The following is a 24,607-nucleotide window of genomic DNA, read 5'->3' as shown; positions in this document are numbered from 1 at the left end:
GAGATAGCTTAGGAGCGCAGCGCACTTATGCGTCCCTTGTCCAGAAACACGATTTTACTGCACACTCCAAAAACACTGCCCTTTCCAGGGCAAGATTCCAGATGCTCTCTGATGGCCGTGCTCCCTCCCTGCTCTTGCCCAGCTCGTTCTTTTAACGTGCACATGCCGTCCTGGCATTCAGTGCACAGTGAAAGCAATCGCAAAAGTCCAGCAGCTGCTGACTCCCAAACACAAGCCGCTGGCTATGTTCTTGCTTCTCGACAACTCAACGCAGCCCTTCTTTTCTGCAGTTGCCATCGAGGTCTCTGCACTAGGAAACTCAGAGGACGAGCAGGAGTTTCCCATAAGGGGCTGCATCAGGACGAATTCAAAATTCAGGAAAATTGTCCTGGAACACCTTCCATAAGTATGCTAGAAGGGAATTGAAGAGGCAGGCGAGCGGCCACCACCGTCCTCTAGCAGTCCTTAGGGTGCGCGCAGAAGCCCGGTGCTCTGCGGCTTCGTTCTTCGCCCTCGTACAAGCTACCGCTCTGTCCGGCTCCCGGAGCACGAGAAGCGGCTGCTTCGCGCACACAACAGCGGAGCGGCAGCCCTACGCTCCGAAGCGCTGCTTCAGCCGAAAGACGCCGGCCACCGGCGCTTGGCTTCGGATATCAGCCGAGAGCCGTAGTGTGCGTCTGCACTAGACTGCATCATAGCGAAAAGCTTTGGCAGTGTGTCTCGCAGGGAGAAAGCGTAGCAGCGCAGCGCACTTATGCCTCCCTTGCCCAGAAACACGATTTTACTGCACACTCCAAAAACACTGCTCTTTCCATGGTAATATGTAAGCTGCTGTCTGACGCCAGTTCTCTTCTGCCCACTCTTGCCCAGCTCGTTGTTTTAACGTGCGCGTGTCGTCCTAGCATTCAGTGCACAGTGAATGCAATCGCAAAAGTCCAGCAGCTGCTGACTCCCAAACACAAGGCGCTGGCTATGTTCTTGCTTCTCGATAACTCAACGGAGTCCTTCATTTCAGCAGCTGCCATTGAGGTCTCTGCATCTCGAGCCTTCGGGGACGAGCACCAAATTCCCAAGAGGGGCTGCATCAGGTCGAAGTCAAAACCCAGGAAAGTTGTCTCGGAACACCTTCAATAAAGCATGCCAGCAGTGCATTGAAAAGGCAGGGAGCTTTAGGCACCGTCGTCTAGCAGTGCCAAGGCTGTGCACACAATGTCGTCTCCCTGCGGCAACGTTCTTCGCCCTCGTACAAGCTACCGCTCTGTCCGGCTCCCGGAGCACGAGAAGCGGCTGCTTCGCGCACACAATATCGAAGCGGCAGCCGTACGCTGCGAAGCGCTGCTTCAGCCGAAAGACGCCGCCCACCGGCGCTTCGGTTCGGACAGCTTCGGAGAGCCGTAGTGTGCGTCTGCACTAGACTGCATCATAGCGAAAAGCTTTGGCAGTGTGTCTCGCAGGGAGATAGCTTAGGAGCGCAGCGCACTTATGCGTCCCTTGTCCAGAAACACGATTTTACTGCACACTCCAAAAACACTGCCCTTTCCAGGGCAAGATGCCAGATGCTCTCTGATGGCCGTGCTCCCTCCCTGCTCTTGCCCAGCTCGTTGTTTTAACGTGCACATGCCGTCCTGGCATTCAGTGCACAGTGAAAGCAATCGCAAAAGTCCAGCAGCTGCTGACTCCCAAACACAAGCCGCTGGCTATGTTCTTGCTTCTCGACAACTCAACGCAGCCCTTCTTTTCTGCAGTTGCCATCGAGGTCTCTGCACTAGGAAACTCAGAGGACGAGCAGGAGTTTCCCATAAGGGGCTGCATCAGGACGAATTCAAAATTCAGGAAAATTGTCCTGGAACACCTTCCATAAGTATGCTAGAAGGGAATTGAAGAGGCAGGCGAGCGGCCACCACCGTCCTCTAGCAGTCCTTAGGGTGCGCGCAGAAGCCCGGTGCTCTGCGGCTTCGTTCTTCGCCCTCGTACAAGCTACCGCTCTGTCCGGCTCTCGGAGCAGGAGAAGCGGCTGCTTCGCGCACACAACAGCGGAGCGGCAGCCGTACGCTGCGAAGCGCTGCTTCAGCCGAAAGACGCCGGCCACCGGCGCTTGGCTTCGGACAGCTCCGGAGAGCCGTAGTGTGCGTCTGCACTAGACTGCATGATAACGAAAAGCTTTGGCAGTGTGTCTCGCAGGGAGAAAGCGTAGCAGCGCAGCGCACTGATGCCTCCCTTGCCCAGAAACACGATTTTACTGCACACTCCAAAAACACTGCTCTTTCCATGGTAATATGTAAGCTGCTGTCTGACGCCAGTTCTCTTCTGCCCACTCTTGCCCAGCTCGTTGTTTTAACGTGCGCGTGTCGTCCTAGCATTCAGTGCACAGTGAATGCAATCGCAAAAGTCCAGCAGCTGCTGACTCCCAAACACAAGGCGCTGGCTATGTTCTTGCTTCTCGATAACTCAACGGAGTCCTTCATTTCAGCAGCTGCCATTGAGGTCTCTGCATCTCGAGCCTTCGGGGACGAGCACCAAATTCCCAAGAGGGGCTGCATCAGGTCGAAGTCAAAACCCAGGAAAGTTGTCTCGGAACACCTTCAATAAAGCATGCCAGCAGTGCATTGAAAAGGCAGGGAGCTTTAGGCACCGTCGTCTAGCAGTGCCAAGGCTGTGCACACAATGTCGTCTCCCTGCGGCAACGTTCTTCGCCCTCGTACAAGCTACCGCTCTGTCCGGCTCCCGGAGCACGAGAAGCGGCTGCTTCGCGCACACAACAGCGGAGCGGCAGCCCTACGCTCCGAAGCGCTGCTGCAGCCGAAAGACGCCGCCCGCCGGCGCTTCGGTTCGGACAGCAGCCGAGAGCCGTAGTGTGCGTCTGCACTAGACTGCATCATAGCGAAAAGCTTTGGCAGTGTGTCTCGCAGGGAGATAGCTTAGGAGCGCAGCGCACTTATGCGTCCCTTGTCCAGAAACACGATTTTACTGCACACTCCAAAAACACTGCCCTTTCCAGGGCAAGATGCCAGATGCTCTCTGATGGCCGTGCTCCCTCCCTGCTCTTGCCCAGCTCGTTGTTTTAACGTGCACATGCCGTCCTGGCATTCAGTGCACAGTGAAAGCAATCGCAAAAGTCCAGCAGCTGCTGACTCCCAAACACAAGCCGCTGGCTATGTTCTTGCTTCTCGACAACTCAACGCAGCCCTTCTTTTCTGCAGTTGCCATCGAGGTCTCTGCACTAGGAAACTCAGAGGACGAGCAGGAGTTTCCCATAAGGGGCTGCATCAGGACGAATTGAAAATTCAGGAAAATTGTCCTGGAACACCTTCCATAAGTATGCTAGAAGGGAATTGAAGAGGCAGGCGAGCGGCCACCACCGTCCTCTAGCAGTCCTTAGGGTGCGCGCAGAAGCCCGGTGCTCTTCGGCTTCGTTCTTCGCCCTCGTACAAGCTACCGCTCTGTCCGGCTCCCGGAGCAGGAGAAGCGGCTGCTTCGCGCACACAACAGCGGAGCGGCAGCCGTACGCTGCGAAGCGCTGCTTCAGCCGAAAGACGCCGGCCACCGGCGCTTGGCTTCGGACAGCTCCGGAGAGCCGTAGTGTGCGTCTGCACTAGGCTGCATGATAACGAAAAGCTTTGGCAGTGTGTCTCGCAGGGAGAAAGCGTAGCAGCGCAGCGCACTGATGCCTCCCTTGCCCAGAAACACGATTTTACTGCACACTCCAAAAACACTGCTCTTTCCATGGTAATATGTAAGCTGCTGTCTGACGCCAGTTCTCTTCTGCCCACTCTTGCCCAGCTGGTTGTTTTAACGTGCGCGTGTCGTCCTAGCATTCAGTGCACAGTGAATGCAATCGCAAAAGTCCAGCAGCTGCTGACTCCCAAACACAAGGCGCTGGCTATGTTCTTGCTTCTCGATAACTCAACGGAGTCCTTCATTTCAGCAGCTGCCATTGAGGTCTCTGCATCTCGAGCCTTCGGAGACGAGCACCAAATTCCCAAGAGAGGCTGCATCAGAACGAAGTCAAAACCCAGGAAAGTTGTCTCGGAACACCTTCAATAAAGCATGCCAGCAGTGCATTGAAGAGGCAGGGAGCTTTAGGCACCGTCGTCTAGCAGTGCCAAGGCTGTGCACACAATGTCGTCTCCCTGCGGCAACGTTCTTCGCCCTCGTACAAGCTACCGCTCTGTCCGGCTCCCGGAGCACGAGAAGCGGCTGCTTCGCGCACACAACAGCGGAGCGGCAGCCGTACGCTCCGAAGCGCTGCTGCAGCCGAAAGACGCCGGCCACCGGCGCTTCGGTTCGGACAGCTCCGGAGAGCCGTAGTGTGCGTCTGCACTAGACTGCATCATAGCGAAAAGCTTTGGCAGTGTGTCTCGCAGGGAGATAGCTTAGGAGCGCAGCGCACTTATGCGTCCCTTGTCCAGAAACACGATTTTACTGCACACTCCAAAAACACTGCCCTTTCCAGGGCAAGATGCCAGATGCTCTCTGATGGCCGTGCTCCCTCCCTGCTCTTGCCCAGCTCGTTCTTTTAACGTGCACATGCCGTCCTGGCATTCAGTGCACAGTGAAAGCAATCGCAAAAGTCCAGCAGCTGCTGACTCCCAAACACAAGCCGCTGGCTATGTTCTTGCTTCTCGACAACTCAACGCAGCCCTTCTTTTCTGCAGTTGCCATCGAGGTCTCTGCACTAGGAAACTCAGAGGACGAGCAGGAGTTTCCCATAAGGGGCTGCATCAGGACGAATTCAAAATTCAGGAAAATTGTCCTGGAACACCTTCCATAAGTATGCTAGAAGGGAATTGAAGAGGCAGGCGAGCGGCCACCACCGTCCTCTAGCAGTCCTTAGGGTGCGCGCAGAAGCCCGGTGCTCTGCGGCTTCGTTCTTCGCCCTCGTACAAGCTACCGCTCTGTCCGGCTCCCGGAGCACGAGAAGCGGCTGCTTCGCGCACACAACAGCGGAGCGGCAGCCGTACGCTGCGAAGCGCTGCTTCAGCCGAAAGACGCCGGCCACCGGCGCTTGGCTTCGGACAGCTCCGGAGAGCCGTAGTGTGCGTCTGCACTAGGCTGCATGATAACGAAAAGCTTTGGCAGTGTGTCTCGCAGGGAGAAAGCGTAGCAGCGCAGCGCACTTATGCGTCCCTTGCCCAGAAACACGATTTTACTGCACACTCCAAAAACACTGCTCTTTCCATGGTAATATGTAAGCTGCTGTCTGACGCCAGTTCTCTTCTGCCCACTCTTGCCCAGCTCGTTGTTTTAACGTGCGCGTGTCGTCCTAGCATTCAGTGCACAGTGAATGCAATCGCAAAAGTCCAGCAGCTGCTGACTCCCAAACACAAGGCGCTGGCTATGTTCTTGCTTCTCGATAACTCAACGGAGTCCTTCATTTCAGCAGCTGCCATTGAGGTCTCTGCATCTCGAGCCTTCGGAGACGAGCACCAAATTCCCAAGAGAGGCTGCATCAGAACGAAGTCAAAACCCAGGAAAGTTGTCTCGGAACACCTTCAATAAAGCATGCCAGCAGTGCATTGAAGAGGCAGGGAGCTTTAGGCACCGTCGTCTAGCAGTGCCAAGGCTGTGCACACAATGTCGTCTCCCTGCGGCAACGTTCTTCGCCCTCGTACAAGCTACCGCTCTGTCCGGCTCCCGGAGCACGAGAAGCGGCTGCTTCGCGCACACAACAGCGGAGCGGCAGCCCTACGCTCCGAAGCGCTGCTGCAGCCGAAAGACGCCGGCCACCGGCGCTTGGCTTCGGACAGCTCCGGAGAGCCGTAGTGTGCGTCTGCACTAGACTGCATCATAGCGAAAAGCTTTGGCAGTGTGTCTCGCAGGGAGATAGCTTAGGAGCGCAGCGCACTTATGCGTCCCTTGTCCAGAAACACGATTTTACTGCACACTCCAAAAACACTGCCCTTTCCAGGGCAAGATGCCAGATGCTCTCTGATGGCCGTGCTCCCTCCCTGCTCTTGCCCAGCTCGTTCTTTTAACGTGCACATGCCGTCCTGGCATTCAGTGCACAGTGAAAGCAATCGCAAAAGTCCAGCAGCTGCTGACTCCCAAACACAAGCCGCTGGCTATGTTCTTGCTTCTCGACAACTCAACGCAGCCCTTCTTATCTGCAGTTGCCATCGAGGTCTCTGCACTAGGAAACTCAGAGGACGAGCAGGAGTTTCCCATAAGGGGCTGCATCAGGACGAATTGAAAATTCAGGAAAATTGTCCTGGAACACCTTCCATAAGTGTGCTAGAAGGGAATTGAAGAGGCAGGCGAGCGGCCACCACCGTCCTCTAGCAGTCCTTAGGGTGCGCGCAGAAGCCCGGTGCTCTGCGGCTTCGTTCTTCGCCCTCGTACAAGCTACCGCTCTGTCCGGCTCCCGGAGCACGAGAAGCGGCTGCTTCGCGCACACAACAGCGGAGCGGCAGCCGTACGCTGCGAAGCGCTGCTTCAGCCGAAAGACGCCGGCCACCGGCGCTTGGCTTCGGACAGCTCCGGAGAGCCGTAGTGTGCGTCTGCACTAGGCTGCATGATAACGAAAAGCTTTGGCAGTGTGTCTCGCAGGGAGAAAGCGTAGCAGCGCAGCGCACTGATGCCTCCCTTGCCCAGAAACACGATTTTACTGCACACTCCAAAAACACTGCTCTTTCCATGGTAATATGTAAGCTGCTGTCTGACGCCAGTTCTCTTCTGCCCACTCTTGCCCAGCTCGTTGTTTTAACGTGCGCGTGTCGTCCTAGCATTCAGTGCACAGTGAATGCAATCGCAAAAGTCCAGCAGCTGCTGACTCCCAAACACAAGGCGCTGGCTATGTTCTTGCTTCTCGATAACTCAACGGAGTCCTTCATTTCAGCAGCTGCCATTGAGGTCTCTGCATCTCGAGCCTTCGGAGACGAGCACCAAATTCCCAAGAGAGGCTGCATCAGGACGAAGTCAAAACCCAGGAAAGTTGTCTCGGAACACCTTCAATAAAGCATGCCAGCAGTGCATTGAAGAGGCAGGGAGCTTTAGGCACCGTCGTCTAGCAGTGCCAAGGCTGTGCACACAATGTCGTCTCCCTGCGGCAACGTTCTTCGCCCTCGTACAAGCTACCGCTCTGTCCGGCTCCCGGAGCACGAGAAGCGGCTGCTTCGCGCACACAACAGCGGAGCGGCAGCCCTACGCTCCGAAGCGCTGCTGCAGCCGAAAGACGCCGGCCACCGGCGCTTGGCTTCGGACAGCTCCGGAGAGCCGTAGTGTGCGTCTGCACTAGACTGCATCATAGCGAAAAGCTTTGGCAGTGTGTCTCGCAGGGAGATAGCTTAGGAGCGCAGCGCACTTATGCGTCCCTTGTCCAGAAACACGATTTTACTGCACACTCCAAAAACACTGCCCTTTCCAGGGCAAGATGCCAGATGCTCTCTGATGGCCGTGCTCCCTCCCTGCTCTTGCCCAGCTCGTTGTTTTAACGTGCACATGCCGTCCTGGCATTCAGTGCACAGTGAAAGCAATCGCAAAAGTCCAGCAGCTGCTGACTCCCAAACACAAGCCGCTGGCTATGTTCTTGCTTCTCGACAACTCAACGCAGCCCTTCTTTTCTGCAGTTGCCATCGAGGTCTCTGCACTAGGAAACTCAGAGGACGAGCAGGAGTTTCCCATAAGGGGCTGCATCAGGACGAATTCAAAATTCAGGAAAATTGTCCTGGAACACCTTCCATAAGTGTGCTAGAAGGGAATTGAAGAGGCAGGCGAGCGGCCACCACCGTCCTCTAGCAGTCCTTAGGGTGCGCGCAGAAGCCCGGTGCTCTGCGGCTTCGTTCTTCGCCCTCGTACAAGCTACCGCTCTGTCCGGCTCCCGGAGCACGAGAAGCGGCTGCTTCGCGCACACAACAGCGGAGCGGCAGCCGTACGCTCCGAAGCGCTGCTGCAGCCGAAAGACGCCGGCCACCGGCGCTTCGGTTCGGACAGCTCCGGAGAGCCGTAGTGTGCGTCTGCACTAGACTGCATCATAGCGAAAAGCTTTGGCAGTGTGTCTCGCAGGGAGATAGCTTAGGAGCGCAGCGCACTTATGCGTCCCTTGTCCAGAAACACGATTTTACTGCACACTCCAAAAACACTGCCCTTTCCAGGGCAAGATTCCAGATGCTCTCTGATGGCCGTGCTCCCTCCCTGCTCTTGCCCAGCTCGTTCTTTTAACGTGCACATGCCGTCCTGGCATTCAGTGCACAGTGAAAGCAATCGCAAAAGTCCAGCAGCTGCTGACTCCCAAACACAAGCCGCTGGCTATGTTCTTGCTTCTCGACAACTCAACGCAGCCCTTCTTTTCTGCAGTTGCCATCGAGGTCTCTGCACTAGGAAACTCAGAGGACGAGCAGGAGTTTCCCATAAGGGGCTGCATCAGGACGAATTCAAAATTCAGGAAAATTGTCCTGGAACACCTTCCATAAGTATGCTAGAAGGGAATTGAAGAGGCAGGCGAGCGGCCACCACCGTCCTCTAGCAGTCCTTAGGGTGCGCGCAGAAGCCCGGTGCTCTGCGGCTTCGTTCTTCGCCCTCGTACAAGCTACCGCTCTGTCCGGCTCCCGGAGCACGAGAAGCGGCTGCTTCGCGCACACAACAGCGGAGCGGCAGCCGTACACTCCGAAGCGCTGCTTCAGCCGAAAGACGCCGGCCACCGGCGCTTGGCTTCGGATATCAGCCGAGAGCCGTAGTGTGCGTCTGCACTAGACTGCATCATAGCGAAAAGCTTTGGCAGTGTGTCTCGCAGGGAGAAAGCGTAGCAGCGCAGCGCACTTATGCCTCCCTTGCCCAGAAACACGATTTTACTGCACACTCCAAAAACACTGCTCTTTCCATGGTAATATGTAAGCTGCTGTCTGACGCCAGTTCTCTTCTGCCCACTCTTGCCCAGCTCGTTGTTTTAACGTGCGCGTGTCGTCCTAGCATTCAGTGCACAGTGAATGCAATCGCAAAAGTCCAGCAGCTGCTGACTCCCAAACACAAGGCGCTGGCTATGTTCTTGCTTCTCGATAACTCAACGGAGTCCTTCATTTCAGCAGCTGCCATTGAGGTCTCTGCATCTCGAGCCTTCGGGGACGAGCACCAAATTCCCAAGAGGGGCTGCATCAGGTCGAAGTCAAAACCCAGGAAAGTTGTCTCGGAACACCTTCAATAAAGCATGCCAGCAGTGCATTGAAAAGGCAGGGAGCTTTAGGCACCGTCGTCTAGCAGTGCCAAGGCTGTGCACACAATGTCGTCTCCCTGCGGCAACGTTCTTCGCCCTCGTACAAGCTACCGCTCTGTCCGGCTCCCGGAGCACGAGAAGCGGCTGCTTCGCGCACACAATATCGAAGCGGCAGCCGTACGCTGCGAAGCGCTGCTTCAGCCGAAAGACGCCGCCCACCGGCGCTTCGGTTCGGACAGCTCCGGAGAGCCGTAGTGTGCGTCTGCACTAGACTGCATCATAGCGAAAAGCTTTGGCAGTGTGTCTCGCAGGGAGATAGCTTAGGAGCGCAGCGCACTTATGCGTCCCTTGTCCAGAAACACGATTTTACTGCACACTCCAAAAACACTGCCCTTTCCAGGGCAAGATGCCAGATGCTCTCTGATGGCCGTGCTCCCTCCCTGCTCTTGCCCAGCTCGTTGTTTTAACGTGCACATGCCGTCCTGGCATTCAGTGCACAGTGAAAGCAATCGCAAAAGTCCAGCAGCTGCTGACTCCCAAACACAAGCCGCTGGCTATGTTCTTGCTTCTCGACAACTCAACGCAGCCCTTCTTTTCTGCAGTTGCCATCGAGGTCTCTGCACTAGGAAACTCAGAGGACGAGCAGGAGTTTCCCATAAGGGGCTGCATCAGGACGAATTCAAAATTCAGGAAAATTGTCCTGGAACACCTTCCATAAGTATGCTAGAAGGGAATTGAAGAGGCAGGCGAGCGGCCACCACCGTCCTCTAGCAGTCCTTAGGGTGCGCGCAGAAGCCCGGTGCTCTGCGGCTTCGTTCTTCGCCCTCGTACAAGCTACCGCTCTGTCCGGCTCTCGGAGCACGAGAAGCGGCTGCTTCGCGCACACAACAGCGGAGCGGCAGCCGTACGCTGCGAAGCGCTGCTTCAGCCGAAAGACGCCGGCCACCGGCGCTTGGCTTCGGACAGCTCCGGAGAGCCGTAGTGTGCGTCTGCACTAGACTGCATGATAACGAAAAGCTTTGGCAGTGTGTCTCGCAGGGAGAAAGCGTAGCAGCGCAGCGCACTGATGCCTCCCTTGCCCAGAAACACGATTTTACTGCACACTCCAAAAACACTGCTCTTTCCATGGTAATATGTAAGCTGCTGTCTGACGCCAGTTCTCTTCTGCCCACTCTTGCCCAGCTCGTTGTTTTAACGTGCGCGTGTCGTCCTAGCATTCAGTGCACAGTGAATGCAATCGCAAAAGTCCAGCAGCTGCTGACTCCCAAACACAAGGCGCTGGCTATGTTCTTGCTTCTCGATAACTCAACGGAGTCCTTCATTTCAGCAGCTGCCATTGAGGTCTCTGCATCTCGAGCCTTCGGGGACGAGCACCAAATTCCCAAGAAAGGCTGCATCAGGACGAAGTCAAAACCCAGGAAAGTTGTCTCGGAACACCTTCAATAAAGCATGCCAGCAGTGCATTGAAGAGGCAGGGAGCTTTAGGCACCGTCGTCTAGCAGTGCCAAGGCTGTGCACACAATGTCGTCTCCCTGCGGCAACGTTCTTCGCCCTCGTACAAGCTACCGCTCTGTCCGGCTCCCGGAGCACGAGAAGCGGCTGCTTCGCGCACACAACAGCGGAGCGGCAGCCGTACGCTCCGAAGCGCTGCTGCAGCCGAAAGTCGCCGGCCACCGGCGCTTCGGTTCGGACAGCTCCGGAGAGCCGTAGTGTGCGTCTGCACTGGACTGCATCATAGCGAAAAGCTTTGGCAGTGTGTCTCGCAGGGAGATAGCTTAGGAGCGCAGCGCACTTATGCGTCCCTTGTCCAGAAACACGATTTTACTGCACACTCCAAAAACACTGCCCTTTCCAGGGCAAGATGCCAGATGCTCTCTGATGGCCGTGCTCCCTCCCTGCTCTTGCCCAGCTCGTTGTTTTAACGTGCACATGCCGTCCTGGCATTCAGTGCACAGTGAAAGCAATCGCAAAAGTCCAGCAGCTGCTGACTCCCAAACACAAGCCGCTGGCTATGTTCTTGCTTCTCGACAACTCAACGCAGCCCTTCTTTTCTGCAGTTGCCATCGAGGTCTCTGCACTAGGAAACTCAGAGGACGAGCAGGAGTTTCCCATAAGGGGCTGCATCAGGACGAATTGAAAATTCAGGAAAATTGTCCTGGAACACCTTCCATAAGTATGCTAGAAGGGAATTGAAGAGGCAGGCGAGCGGCCACCACCGTCCTCTAGCAGTCCTTAGGGTGCGCGCAGAAGCCCGGTGCTCTGCGGCTTCGTTCTTCGCCCTCGTACAAGCTACCGCTCTGTCCGGCTCCCGGAGCACGAGAAGCGGCTGCTTCGCGCACACAAGATCGAAGCGGCAGCCGGACGCTGCGAAGCGCTGCTTCAGCCGAAAGACGCCGGCCACCGGCGCTTCGGTTCGGACAGCTCCGGAGAGCCGTAGTGTGCGTCTGCACTAGACTGCATCATAGCGAAAAGCTTTGGCAGTGTGTCTCGCAGGGAGATAGCTTAGGAGCGCAGCGCACTTATGCGTCCCTTGTCCAGAAACACGATTTTACTGCACACTCCAAAAACACTGCTCTTTCCATGGTAATATGTAAGCTGCTGTCTGACGCCAGTTCTCTTCTGCCCACTCTTGCCCAGCTCGTTGTTTTAACGTGCGCGTGTCGTCCTAGCATTCAGTGCACAGTGAAAGCAATCGCAAAAGTCCAGCAGCTGCTGACTCCCAAACACAAGGCGCTGGCTATGTTCTTGCTTCTCGATAACTCAACGGAGTCCTTCATTTCAGCAGCTGCCATTGAGGTCTCTGCATCTCGAGCCTTCGGGGACGAGCACCAAATTCCCAAGAGAGGCTGCATCAGGACGAAGTCAAAACCCAGGAAAGTTGTCTCGGAACACCTTCAATAAAGCATGCCAGCAGTGCATTGAAGAGGCAGGGAGCTTTAGGCACCGTCGTCTAGCAGTGCCAAGGCTGTGCACACAATGTCGTCTCCCTGCGGCAACGTTCTTCGCCCTCGTACAAGCTACCGCTCTGTCCGGCTCCCGGAGCACGAGAAGCGGCTGCTTCGCGCACACAAGATCGAAGCGGCAGCCGGACGCTGCGAAGCGCTGCTTCAGCCGAAAGACGCCGGCCACCGGCGCTTCGGTTCGGACAGCTCCGGAGAGCCGTAGTGTGCGTCTGCACTAGACTGCATCATAGCGAAAAGCTTTGGCAGTGTGTCTCGCAGGGAGATAGCTTAGGAGCGCAGCGCACTTATGCGTCCCTTGTCCAGAAACACGATTTTACTGCACACTCCAAAAACACTGCCCTTTCCAGGGCAAGATGCCAGATGCTCTCTGATGGCCGTGCTCCCTCCCTGCTCTTGCCCAGCTCGTTGTTTTAACGTGCACATGCCGTCCTGGCATTCAGTGCACAGTGAAAGCAATCGCAAAAGTCCAGCAGCTGCTGACTCCCAAACACAAGCCGCTGGCTATGTTCTTGCTTCTCGACAACTCAACGCAGCCCTTCTTTTCTGCAGTTGCCATCGAGGTCTCTGCACTAGGAAACTCAGAGGACGAGCAGGAGTTTCCCATAAGGGGCTGCATCAGGACGAATTCAAAAGTCAGGAAAACTGTCCTGGAACACCTTCCATAAGTATGCTAGAAGGGAATTGAAGAGGCAGGCGAGCGGCCACCACCGTCCTCTAGCAGTCCTTAGGGTGCGCGCAGAAGCCCGGTGCTCTGCGGCTTCGTTCTTCGCCCTCGTACAAGCTACCGCTCTGTCCGGCTGCCGGAGCAGGAGAAGCGGCTGCTTCGCGCACACAACAGCGGAGCGGCAGCCCTACGCTCCGAAGCGCTGCTTCAGCCGAAAGACGCCGCCCACCGGCGCTTGGCTTCGGACAGCAGCCGAGAGCCGTAGTGTGCGTCTGCACTAGACTGCATCATAGCGAAAAGCTTTGGCAGTGTGTCTCGCAGGGAGAGAGCGTAGCAGCGCAGCGCACTTATGCCTCCCTTGCCCAGAAACACGATTTTACTGCACACTCCAAAAACACTGCTCTTTCCATGGTAATATGTAAGCTGCTGTCTGACGCCAGTTCTCTTCTGCCCACTCTTGCCCAGCTCGTTGTTTTAACGTGCGCGTGTCGTCCTAGCATTCAGTGCACAGTGAATGCAATCGCAAAAGTCCAGCAGCTGCTGACTCCCAAACACAAGGCGCTGGCTATGTTCTTGCTTCTCGACAACTCAACGCAGCCCTTCTTTTCTGCAGTTGCCATCGAGGTCTCTGCACTAGGAAACTCAGAGGACGAGCAGGAGTTTCCCATAAGGGGCTGCATCAGGACGAATTGAAAATTCAGGAAATTGTCCTGGAACACCTTCCATAAGTATGCTAGAAGGGAATTGAAGAGGCAGGCGAGCGGCCACCACCGTCCTCTAGCAGTCCTTAGGGTGCGCGCAGAAGCCCGGTGCTCTTCGGCTTCGTTCTTCGCCCTCGTACAAGCTACCGCTCTGTCCGGCTCCCGGAGCACGAGAAGCGGCTGCTTCGCGCACACAACAGCGGAGCGGCAGCCGTACGCTCCGAAGCGCTGCTTCAGCCGAAAGACGCCGGCCACCGGCGCTTGGCTTCGGACAGCAGCCGAGAGACGTAGTGTGCGTCTGCACTAGACTGCATCATAGCGAAAAGCTTTGGCAGTGTGTCTCGCAGGGAGAAAGCGTAGCAGCGCAGCGCACTGATGCCTCCCTTGCCCAGAAACACGATTTTACTGCACACTCCAAAAACACTGCTCTTTCCATGGTAATATGTAAGCTGCTGTCTGACGCCAGTTCTCTTCTGCCCACTCTTGCCCAGCTCGTTGTTTTAACGTGCGCGTGTCGTCCTAGCATTCAGTGCACAGTGAATGCAATCGCAAAAGTCCAGCAGCTGCTGACTCCCAAACACAAGGCGCTGGCTATGTTCTTGCTTCTCGATAACTCAACGGAGTCCTTCATTTCAGCAGCTGCCATTGAGGTCTCTGCATCTCGAGCCTTCGGAGACGAGCACCAAATTCCCAAGAGAGGCTGCATCAGGACGAAGTCAAAACCCAGGAAAGTTGTCTCGGAACACCTTCAATAAAGCATGCCAGCAGTGCATTGAAGAGGCAGGGAGCTTTAGGCACCGTCGTCTAGCAGTGCCAAGGCTGTGCACACAATGTCGTCTCCCTGCGGCAACGTTCTTCGCCCTCGTACAAGCTACCGCTCTGTCCGGCTCCCGGAGCACGAGAAGCGGCTGCTTCGCGCACACAATATCGAAGCGGCAGCCGTACGCTGCGAAGCGCTGCTTCAGCCGAAAGACGCCGCCCACCGGCGCTTCGGTTCGGACAGCTCCGGAGAGCCGTAGTGTGCGTCTGCACTAGACTGCATCATAGCGAAAAGCTTTGGCAGTGTGTCTCGCAGGGAGATAGCTTAGGAGCGCAGCGCACTTATGCGTCCCTTGTCCAGAAACACGATTTTACTGCACACTCCAAAAACACTGCCCTTTCCAGGGCAAGATGCCAGATGCTCTCTGATGGCCGTGCTCCATCCCTGCTCTTGCCCAGCTCGTTGTTTTAACGTGCACATGCCGTCCTGGCATTCAGTGCACAGTGAAAGCAATCGCAAAAGTCCAGCAGCTGCTGACTCCCAAACACAAGCCGCTGGCTATGTTCTTGCTTCTCGACAACTCAACGCAGCCCTTCTTTTCTGCAGTTGCCATCGAGGTCTCTGCACTAGGAAACTCAGAGGACGAGCAGGAGTTTCCCATAAGGGGCTGCATCAGGACGAATTCAAAATTCAGGAAAATTGTCCTGGAACACCTTCCATAAGTATGCTAGAAGGGAATTGAAGAGGCAGGCGAGCGGCCACCACCGTCCTCTAGCAGTCCTTAGGGTGCGCGCAGAAGCCCGGTGCTCTGCGGCTTCGTTCTTCGCCCTCGTACAAGCTACCGCTCTGTCCGGCTCCCGGAGCACGAGAAGCGGCTGCTTCGCGCACACAACAGCGGAGCGGCAGCCGTACGCTGCGAAGCGCTGCTTCAGCCGAAAGACGCCGGCCACCGGCGCTTGGCTTCGGACAGCTCCGGAGAGCCGTAGTGTGCGTCTGCACTAGGCTGCATGATAACGAAAAGCTTTGGCAGTGTGTCTCGCAGGGAGAAAGCGTAGCAGCGCAGCGCACTGATGCCTCCCTTGCCCAGAAACACGATTTTACTGCACACTCCAAAAACACTGCTCTTTCCATGGTAATATGTAAGCTGCTGTCTGACGCCAGTTCTCTTCTGCCCACTCTTGCCCAGCTCGTTGTTTTAACGTGCGCGTGTCGTCCTAGCATTCAGTGCACAGTGAATGCAATCGCAAAAGTCCAGCAGCTGCTGACTCCCAAACACAAGGCGCTGGCTATGTTCTTGCTTCTCGATAACTCAACGGAGTCCTTCATTTCAGCAGCTGCCATTGAGGTCTCTGCATCTCGAGCCTTCGGAGACGAGCACCAAATTCCCAAGAGAGGCTGCATCAGGACGAAGTCAAAACCCAGGAAAGTTGTCTCGGAACACCTTCAATAAAGCATGCCAGCAGTGCATTGAAGAGGCAGGGAGCTTTAGGCACCGTCGTCTAGCAGTGCCAAGGCTGTGCACACAATGTCGTCTCCCTGCGGCAACGTTCTTCGCCCTCGTACAAGCTACCGCTCTGTCCGGCTCCCGGAGCACGAGAAGCGGCTGCTTCGCGCACACAACAGCGGAGCGGCAGCCGTACGCTCCGAAGCGCTGCTGCAGCCGAAAGACGCCGGCCACCGGCGCTTCGGTTCGGACAGCTCCGGAGAGCCGTAGTGTGCGTCTGCACTAGACTGCATCATAGCGAAAAGCTTTGGCAGTGTGTCTCGCAGGGAGATAGCTTAGGAGCGCAGCGCACTTATGCGTCCCTTGTCCAGAAACACGATTTTACTGCACACTCCAAAAACACTGCCCTTTCCAGGGCAAGATGCCAGATGCTCTCTGATGGCCGTGCTCCCTCCCTGCTCTTGCCCAGCTCGTTGTTTTAACGTGCACATGCCGTCCTGGCATTCAGTGCACAGTGAAAGCAATCGCAAAAGTCCAGCAGCTGCTGACTCCCAAACACAAGCCGCTGGCTATGTTCTTGCTTCTCGACAACTCAACGCAGCCCTTCTTTTCTGCAGTTGCCATCGAGGTCTCTGCACTAGGAAACTCAGAGGACGAGCAGGAGTTTCCCATAAGGGGCTGCATCAGGACGAATTCAAAATTCAGGAAAATTGTCCTGGAACACCTTCCATAAGTATGCTAGAAGGGAATTGAAGAGACAGGCGAGCGGCCACCACCGTCCTCTAGCAGTCCTTAGGGTGCGCGCAGAAGCCCGGTGCTCTGCGGCTTCGTTCTTCGCCCTCGTACAAGCTACCGCTCTGTCCGGCTCCCGGAGCACGAGAAGCGGCTGCTTCGCGCACACAACAGCGGAGCGGCAGCCGTACGCTGCGAAGCGCTGCTTCAGCCGAAAGACGCCGGCCACCGGCGCTTGGCTTCGGACAGCTCCGGAGAGCCGTAGTGTGCGTCTGCACTAGGCTGCATGATAACGAAAAGCTTTGGCAGTGTGTCTCGCAGGGAGAAAGCGTAGCAGCGCAGCGCACTGATGCCTCCCTTGCCCAGAAACACGATTTTACTGCACACTCCAAAAACACTGCTCTTTCCATGGTAATATGTAAGCTGCTGTCTGACGCCAGTTCTCTTCTGCCCACTCTTGCCCAGCTCGTTGTTTTAACGTGCGCGTGTCGTCCTAGCATTCAGTGCACAGTGAATGCAATCGCAAAAGTCCAGCAGCTGCTGACTCCCAAACACAAGGCGCTGGCTATGTTCTTGCTTCTCGATAACTCAACGGAGTCCTTCATTTCAGCAGCTGCCATTGAGGTCTCTGCATCTCGAGCCTTCGGAGACGAGCACCAAATTCCCAAGAGAGGCTGCATCAGAACGAAGTCAAAACCCAGGAAAGTTGTCTCGGAACACCTTCAATAAAGCATGCCAGCAGTGCATTGAAGAGGCAGGGAGCTTTAGGCACCGTCGTCTAGCAGTGCCAAGGCTGTGCACACAATGTCGTCTCCCTGCGGCAACGTTCTTCGCCCTCGTACAAGCTACCGCTCTGTCCGGCTCCCGGAGCACGAGAAGCGGCTGCTTCGCGCACACAACAGCGGAGCGGCAGCCGTACGCTCCGAAGCGCTGCTGCAGCCGAAAGACGCCGGCCACCGGCGCTTCGGTTCGGACAGCTCCGGAGAGCCGTAGTGTGCGTCTGCACTAGACTGCATCATAGCGAAAAGCTTTGGCAGTGTGTCTCGCAGGGAGATAGCTTAGGAGCGCAGCGCACTTATGCGTCCCTTGTCCAGAAACACGATTTTACTGCACACTCCAAAAACACTGCCCTTTCCAGGGCAAGATGCCAGATGCTCTCTGATGGCCGTGCTCCCTCCCTGCTCTTGCCCAGCTCGTTGTTTTAACGTGCACATGCCGTCCTGGCATTCAGTGCACAGTGAAAGCAATCGCAAAAGTCCAGCAGCTGCTGACTCCCAAACACAAGCCGCTGGCTATGTTCTTGCTTCTCGACAACTCAACGCAGCCCTTCTTTTCTGCAGTTGCCATCGAGGTCTCTGCACTAGGAAACTCAGAGGACGAGCAGGAGTTTCCCATAAGGGGCTGCATCAGGACGAATTCAAAATTCAGGAAAATTGTCCTGGAACACCTTCCATAAGTATGCTAGAAGGGAATTGAAGAGGCAGGCGAGCGGCCACCACCGTCCTCTAGCAGTCCTTAGGGTGCGCGCAGAAGCCCGGTGCTCTGCGGCTTCGTTCTTCGCCCTCGTACAAGCTACCGCTCTGTCCGGCTCCCGGAGCACGAGAAGCGGCTGCTTCGCGCACACAAGATCGAAGCGGCAGCCGGACGCTGCGAAGCGCTGCTTCAGCCGAAAGACGCCGGCCACCGGCGCTTCGGTTCGGACAGCTCCGGAGAGCCGTAGTGTGCGTCTGCACTAGACTGCATCATAGCGAAAAGCTTTGGCAGTGTGTCTCGCAGGGAGATAGCTTAGGAGCGCAGCGCACTTATGCGTCCCTTGTCCAGAAACACGATTTTACTGCACACTCCAAAAACACTGCTCTTTCCATGGTAATATGTAAGCTGCTGTCTGACGCCAGTTCTCTTCTGCCCACTCTTGCCCAGCTCGTTGTTTTAACGTGCGCGTGTCGTCCTAGCATTCAGTGCACAGTGAAAGCAATCGCAAAAGTCCAGCAGCTGCTGACTCCCAAACACAAGGCGCTGGCTATGTTCTTGCTTCTCGATAACTCAACGGAGTCCTTCATTTCAGCAGCTGCCATTGAGGTCTCTGCATCTCGAGCCTTCGGGGACGAGCACCAAATTCCCAAGAGAGGCTGCATCAGGACGAAGTCAAAACCCAGGAAAGTTGTCTCGGAACACCTTCAATAAAGCATGCCAGCAGTGCATTGAAGAGGCAGGGAGCTTTAGGCACCGTCGTCTAGCAGTGCCAAGGCTGTGCACACAATGTCGTCTCCCTGCGGCAACGTTCTTCGCCCTCGTACAAGCTACCGCTCTGTCCGGCTCCCGGAGCACGAGAAGCGGCTGCTTCGCGCACACAAGATCGAAGCGGCAGCCGGACGCTGCGAAGCGCTGCTTCAGCCGAAAGACGCCGGCCACCGGCGCTTCGGTTCGGACAGCTCCGGAGAGCCGTAGTGTGCGTCTGCACTAGACTGCATCATAGCGAAAAGCTTTGGCAGTGTGTCTCGCAGGGAGATAGCTTAGGAGCGCAGCGCACTTATGCGTCCCTTGTCCAGAAACACGATTTTACTGCACACTCCAAAAACACTGCCCTTTCCAGGGCAAGATGCCAGATGCTCTCTGATGGCCGTGCTCCCTCCCTGCTCTTGCCCAGCTCGTTGTTTTAACGTGCACATGCCGTCCTGGCATTCAGTGCACAGTGAAAGCAATCGCAAAAGTCCAGCAGCTGCTGACTCCCAAACACAAGCCGCTGGCTATGTTCTTGCTTCTCGACAACTCAACGCAGCCCTTCTTTTCTGCAGTTGCCATCGAGGTCTCTGCACTAGGAAACTCAGAGGACGAGCAGGAGTTTCCCATAAGGGGCTGCATCAGGACGAATTCAAAAGTCAGGAAAACTGTCCTGGAACACCTTCCATAAGTATGCTAGAAGGGAATTGAAGAGGCAGGCGAGCGGCCACCACCGTCCTCTAGCAGTCCTTAGGGTGCGCGCAGAAGCCCGGTGCTCTGCGGCTTCGTTCTTCGCCCTCGTACAAGCTACCGCTCTGTCCGGCTCCCGGAGCACGAGAAGCGGCTGCTTCGCGCACACAACAGCGGAGCGGCAGCCCTACGCTCCGAAGCGCTGCTTCAGCCGAAAGACGCCGCCCACCGGCGCTTGGCTTCGGACAGCAGCCGAGAGCCGTAGTGTGCGTCTGCACTATACTGCATCATAGCGAAAAGCTTTGGCAGTGTGTCTCGCAGGGAGAAAGCGTAGCAGCGCAGCGCACTTATGCCTCCCTTGCCCAGAAACACGATTTTACTGCACACTCCAAAAACACTGCTCTTTCCATGCTACTATGTAAGCTGCTGTCTGACGCCAGTTCTCTTCTGCCCACTCTTGCCCAGCTGGTTGTTTTAACGTGCGCGTGTCGTCCTAGCATTCAGTGCACAGTGAATGCAATCGCAAAAGTCCAGCAGCTGCTGACTCCCAAACACAAGGCGCTGGCTATGTTCTTGCTTCTCGATAACTCAACGGAGTCCTTCATTTCAGCAGCTGCCATTGAGGTCTCTGCATCTCGAGCCTTCGGAGACGAGCACCAAATTCCCAAGAGAGGCTGCATCAGAACGAAGTCAAAACCCAGGAAAGTTGTCTCGGAACACCTTCAATAAAGCATGCCAGCAGTGCATTGAAGAGGCAGGGAGCTTTAGGCACCGTCGTCTAGCAGTGCCAAGGCTGTGCACACAATGTCGTCTCCCTGCGGCAACGTTCTTCGCCCTCGTACAAGCTACCGCTCTGTCCGGCTCCCGGAGCACGAGAAGCGGCTGCTTCGCGCACACAATATCGAAGCGGCAGCCGTACGCTCCGAAGCGCTGCTTCAGCCGAAAGACGCCGCCCACCGGCGCTTCGGTTCGGACAGCTCCGGAGAGCCGTAGTGTGCGTCTGCACTAGACTGCATCATAGCGAAAAGCTTTGGCAGTGTGTCTCGCAGGGAGATAGCTTAGGAGCGCAGCGCACTTATGCGTCCCTTGTCCAGAAACACGATTTTACTGCACACTCCAAAAACACTGCCCTTTCCAGGGCAAGATGCCAGATGCTCTCTGATGGCCGTGCTCCATCCCTGCTCTTGCCCAGCTCGTTGTTTTAACGTGCACATGCCGTCCTGGCATTCAGTGCACAGTGAAAGCAATCGCAAAAGTCCAGCAGCTGCTGACTCCCAAACACAAGCCGCTGGCTATGTTCTTGCTTCTCGACAACTCAACGCAGCCCTTCTTTTCTGCAGTTGCCATCGAGGTCTCTGCACTAGGAAACTCAGAGGACGAGCAGGAGTTTCCCATAAGGGGCTGCATCAGGACGAATTCAAAATTCAGGAAAATTGTCCTGGAACACCTTCCATAAGTATGCTAGAAGGGAATTGAAGAGGCAGGCGAGCGGCCACCACCGTCCTCTAGCAGTCCTTAGGGTGCGCGCAGAAGCCCGGTGCTCTGCGGCTTCGTTCTTCGCCCTCGTACAAGCTACCGCTCTGTCCGGCTCCCGGAGCACGAGAAGCGGCTGCTTCGCGCACACAACAGCGGAGCGGCAGCCGTACGCTGCGAAGCGCTGCTTCAGCCGAAAGACGCCGCCCACCGGCGCTTGGCTTCGGACAGCTCCGGAGAGCCGTAGTGTGCGTCTGCACTAGGCTGCATGATAACGAAAAGCTTTGGCAGTGTGTCTCGCAGGGAGAAAGCGTAGCAGCGCAGCGCACTGATGCCTCCCTTGCCCAGAAACACGATTTTACTGCACACTCCAAAAACACTGCTCTTTCCATGGTAATATGTAAGCTGCTGTCTGACGCCAGTTCTCTTCTGCCCACTCTTGCCCAGCTCGTTGTTTTAACGTGCGCGTGTCGTCCTAGCATTCAGTGCACAGTGAATGCAATCGCAAAAGTCCAGCAGCTGCTGACTCCCAAACACAAGGCGCTGGCTATGTTCTTGCTTCTCGATAACTCAACGGAGTCCTTCATTTCAGCAGCTGCCATTGAGGTCTCTGCATCTCGAGCCTTCGGAGACGAGCACCAAATTCCCAAGAGAGGCTGCATCAGAACGAAGTCAAAACCCAGGAAAGTTGTCTCGGAACACCTTCAATAAAGCATGCCAGCAGTGCATTGAAGAGGCAGGGAGCTTTAGGCACCGTCGTCTAGCAGTGCCAAGGCTGTGCACACAATGTCGTCTCCCTGCGGCAACGTTCTTCGCCCTCGTACAAGCTACCGCTCTGTCCGGCTCCCGGAGCACGAGAAGCGGCTGCTTCGCGCACACAACAGCGGAGCGGCAGCCGTACGCTCCGAAGCGCTGCTGCAGCCGAAAGACGCCGGCCACCGGCGCTTCGGTTCGGACAGCTCCGGAGAGCCGTAGTGTGCGTCTGCACTAGACTGCATCATAGCGAAAAGCTTTGGCAGTGTGTCTCGCAGGGAGATAGCTTAGGAGCGCAGCGCACTTATGCGTCCCTTGTCCAGAAACACGATTTTACTGCACACTCCAAAAACACTGCCCTTTCCAGGGCAAGATGCCAGATGCTCTCTGATGGCCGTGCTCCCTCCCTGCTCTTGCCCAGCTCGTTGTTTTAACGTGCACATGCCGTCCTGGCATTCAGTGCACAGTGAAAGCAATCGCAAAAGTCCAGCAGCTGCTGACTCCCAAACACAAGCCGCTGGCTATGTTCTTGCTTCTCGACAACTCAACGCAGCCCTTCTTTTCTGCAGTTGCCATCGAGGTCTCTGCACTAGGAAACTCAGAGGACGAGCAGGAGTTTCCCATAAGGGGCTGCATCAGGACGAATTCAAAATTCAGGAAAATTGTCCTGGAACACCTTCCATAAGTATGCTAGAAGGGAATTGAAGAGACAGGCGAGCGGCCACCACCGTCCTCTAGCAGTCCTTAGGGTGCGCGCAGAAGCCCGGTGCTCTGCGGCTTCGTTCTTCGCCCTCGTACAAGCTACCGCTCTGTCCGGCTCCCGGAGCACGAGAAGCGGCTGCTTCGCGCACACAACAGCGGAGCGGCAGCCGTACGCTGCGAAGCGCTGCTTCAGCCGAAAGACGCCGGCCACCGGCGCTTGGCTTCGGACAGCTCCGGAGAGCCGTAGTGTGCGTCTGCACTAGGCTGCATGATAACGAAAAGCTTTGGCAGTGTGTCTCGCAGGGAGAAAGCGTAGCAGCGCAGCGCACTTATGCCTCCCTTGCCCAGAAACACGATTTTACTGCACACTCCAAAAACACTGCTCTTTCCATGGTACTATGTAAGCTGCTGTCTGATGCCAGTTCTCTTCTGCCCACTCTTGCCCAGCTCGTTGTTTTAACGTGCGCGTGTCGTCCTAGCATTCAGTGCACAGTGAAAGCAATCGCAAAAGTCCAGCAGCTGCTGACTCCCAAACACAAGGCGCTGGCTATGTTCTTGCTTCTCGATAACTCAACGGAGTCCTTCATTTCAGCAGCTGCCATTGAGGTCTCTGCATCTCGAGCCTTCGGGGACGAGCACCAAATTCCCAAGAGAGGCTGCATCAGGACGAAGTCAAAACCCAGGAAAGTTGTCTCGGAACACCTTCAATAAAGCATGCCAGCAGTGCATTGAAGAGGCAGGGAGCTTTAGGCACCGTCGTCTAGCAGTGCCAAGGCTGTGCACACAATGTCGTCTCCCTGCGGCAACGTTCTTCGCCCTCGTACAAGCTACCGCTCTGTCCGGCTCCCGGAGCACGAGAAGCGGCTGCTTCGCGCACACAACAGCGGAGCGGCAGCCCTACGCTCCGAAGCGCTGCTTCAGCCGAAAGACGCCGGCCACCGGCGCTTGGCTTCGGACAGCTCCGGAGAGCCGTAGTGTGCGTCTGCACTAGACTGCATCATAGCGAAAAGCTTTGGCAGTGTGTCTCGCAGGGAGATAGCTTAGGAGCGCAGCGCACTTATGCGTCCCTTGTCCAGAAACACGATTTTACTGCACACTCCAAAAACACTGCCCTTTCCAGGGCAAGATGCCAGATGCTCTCTGATGGCCGTGCTCCCTCCCTGCTCTTGCCCAGCTCGTTCTTTTAACGTGCACATGCCGTCCTGGCATTCAGTGCACAGTGAAAGCAATCGCAAAAGTCCAGCAGCTGCTGACTCCCAAACACAAGCCGCTGGCTATGTTCTTGCTTCTCGACAACTCAACGCAGCCCTTCTTTTCTGCAGTTGCCATCGAGGTCTCTGCACTAGGAAACTCAGAGGACGAGCAGGAGTTTCCCATAAGGGGCTGCATCAGGACGAATTCAAAATTCAGGAAAATTGTCCTGGAACACCTTCCATAAGTATGCTAGAAGGGAATTGAAGAGGCAGGCGAGCGGCCACCACCGTCCTCTAGCAGTCCTTAGGGTGCGCGCAGAAGCCCGGTGCTCTGCGGCTTCGTTCTTCGCCCTCGTACAAGCTACCGCTCTGTCCGGCTCCCGGAGCACGAGAAGCGGCTGCTTCGCGCACACAGCAGCGGAGCGGCAGCCGTACGCTCCGAAGCGCTGCTTCAGCCGAAAGACGCCGGCCACCGGCGCTTGGCTTCGGACAGCAGCCGAGAGCCGTAGTGTGCGTCTGCACTAGACTGCATCATAGCGAAAAGCTTTGGCAGTGTGTCTCGCAGGGAGATAGCTTAGGAGCGCAGCGCACTTATGCGTCCCTTGTCCAGAAACACGATTTTACTGCACACTCCAAAAACACTGCCCTTTCCAGGGCAAGATGCCAGATGCTCTCTGATGGCCGTGCTCCCTCCCTGCTCTTGCCCAGCTCGTTCTTTTAACGTGCACATGCCGTCCTGGCATTCAGTGCACAGTGAAAGCAATCGCAAAAGTCCAGCAGCTGCTGACTCCCAAACACAAGCCGCTGGCTATGTTCTTGCTTCTCGACAACTCAACGCAGCCCTTCTTTTCTGCAGTTGCCATCGAGGTCTCTGCACTAGGAAACTCAGAGGACGAGCAGGAGTTTCCCATAAGGGGCTGCATCAGGACGAATTCAAAATTCAGGAAAATTGTCCTGGAACACCTTCCATAAGTATGCTAGAAGGGAATTGAAGAGGCAGGCGAGCGGCCACCACCGTCCTCTAGCAGTCCTTAGGGTGCGCGCAGAAGCCCGGTGCTCTGCGGCTTCGTTCTTCGCCCTCGTACAAGCTACCGCTCTGTCCGGCTCCCGGAGCACGAGAAGCGGCTGCTTCGCGCACACAGCAGCGGAGCGGCAGCCGTACGCTCC

The sequence above is a fragment of the Lonchura striata genome, chromosome 1 (assembly GCF_050655825.1).
Source record: "Lonchura striata isolate lonStrDom1 chromosome 1, ASM5065582v1, whole genome shotgun sequence".
NCBI lineage: Eukaryota > Metazoa > Chordata > Aves > Passeriformes > Estrildidae > Lonchura > Lonchura striata.
This window is presented reverse-complemented; position numbering follows the sequence as displayed.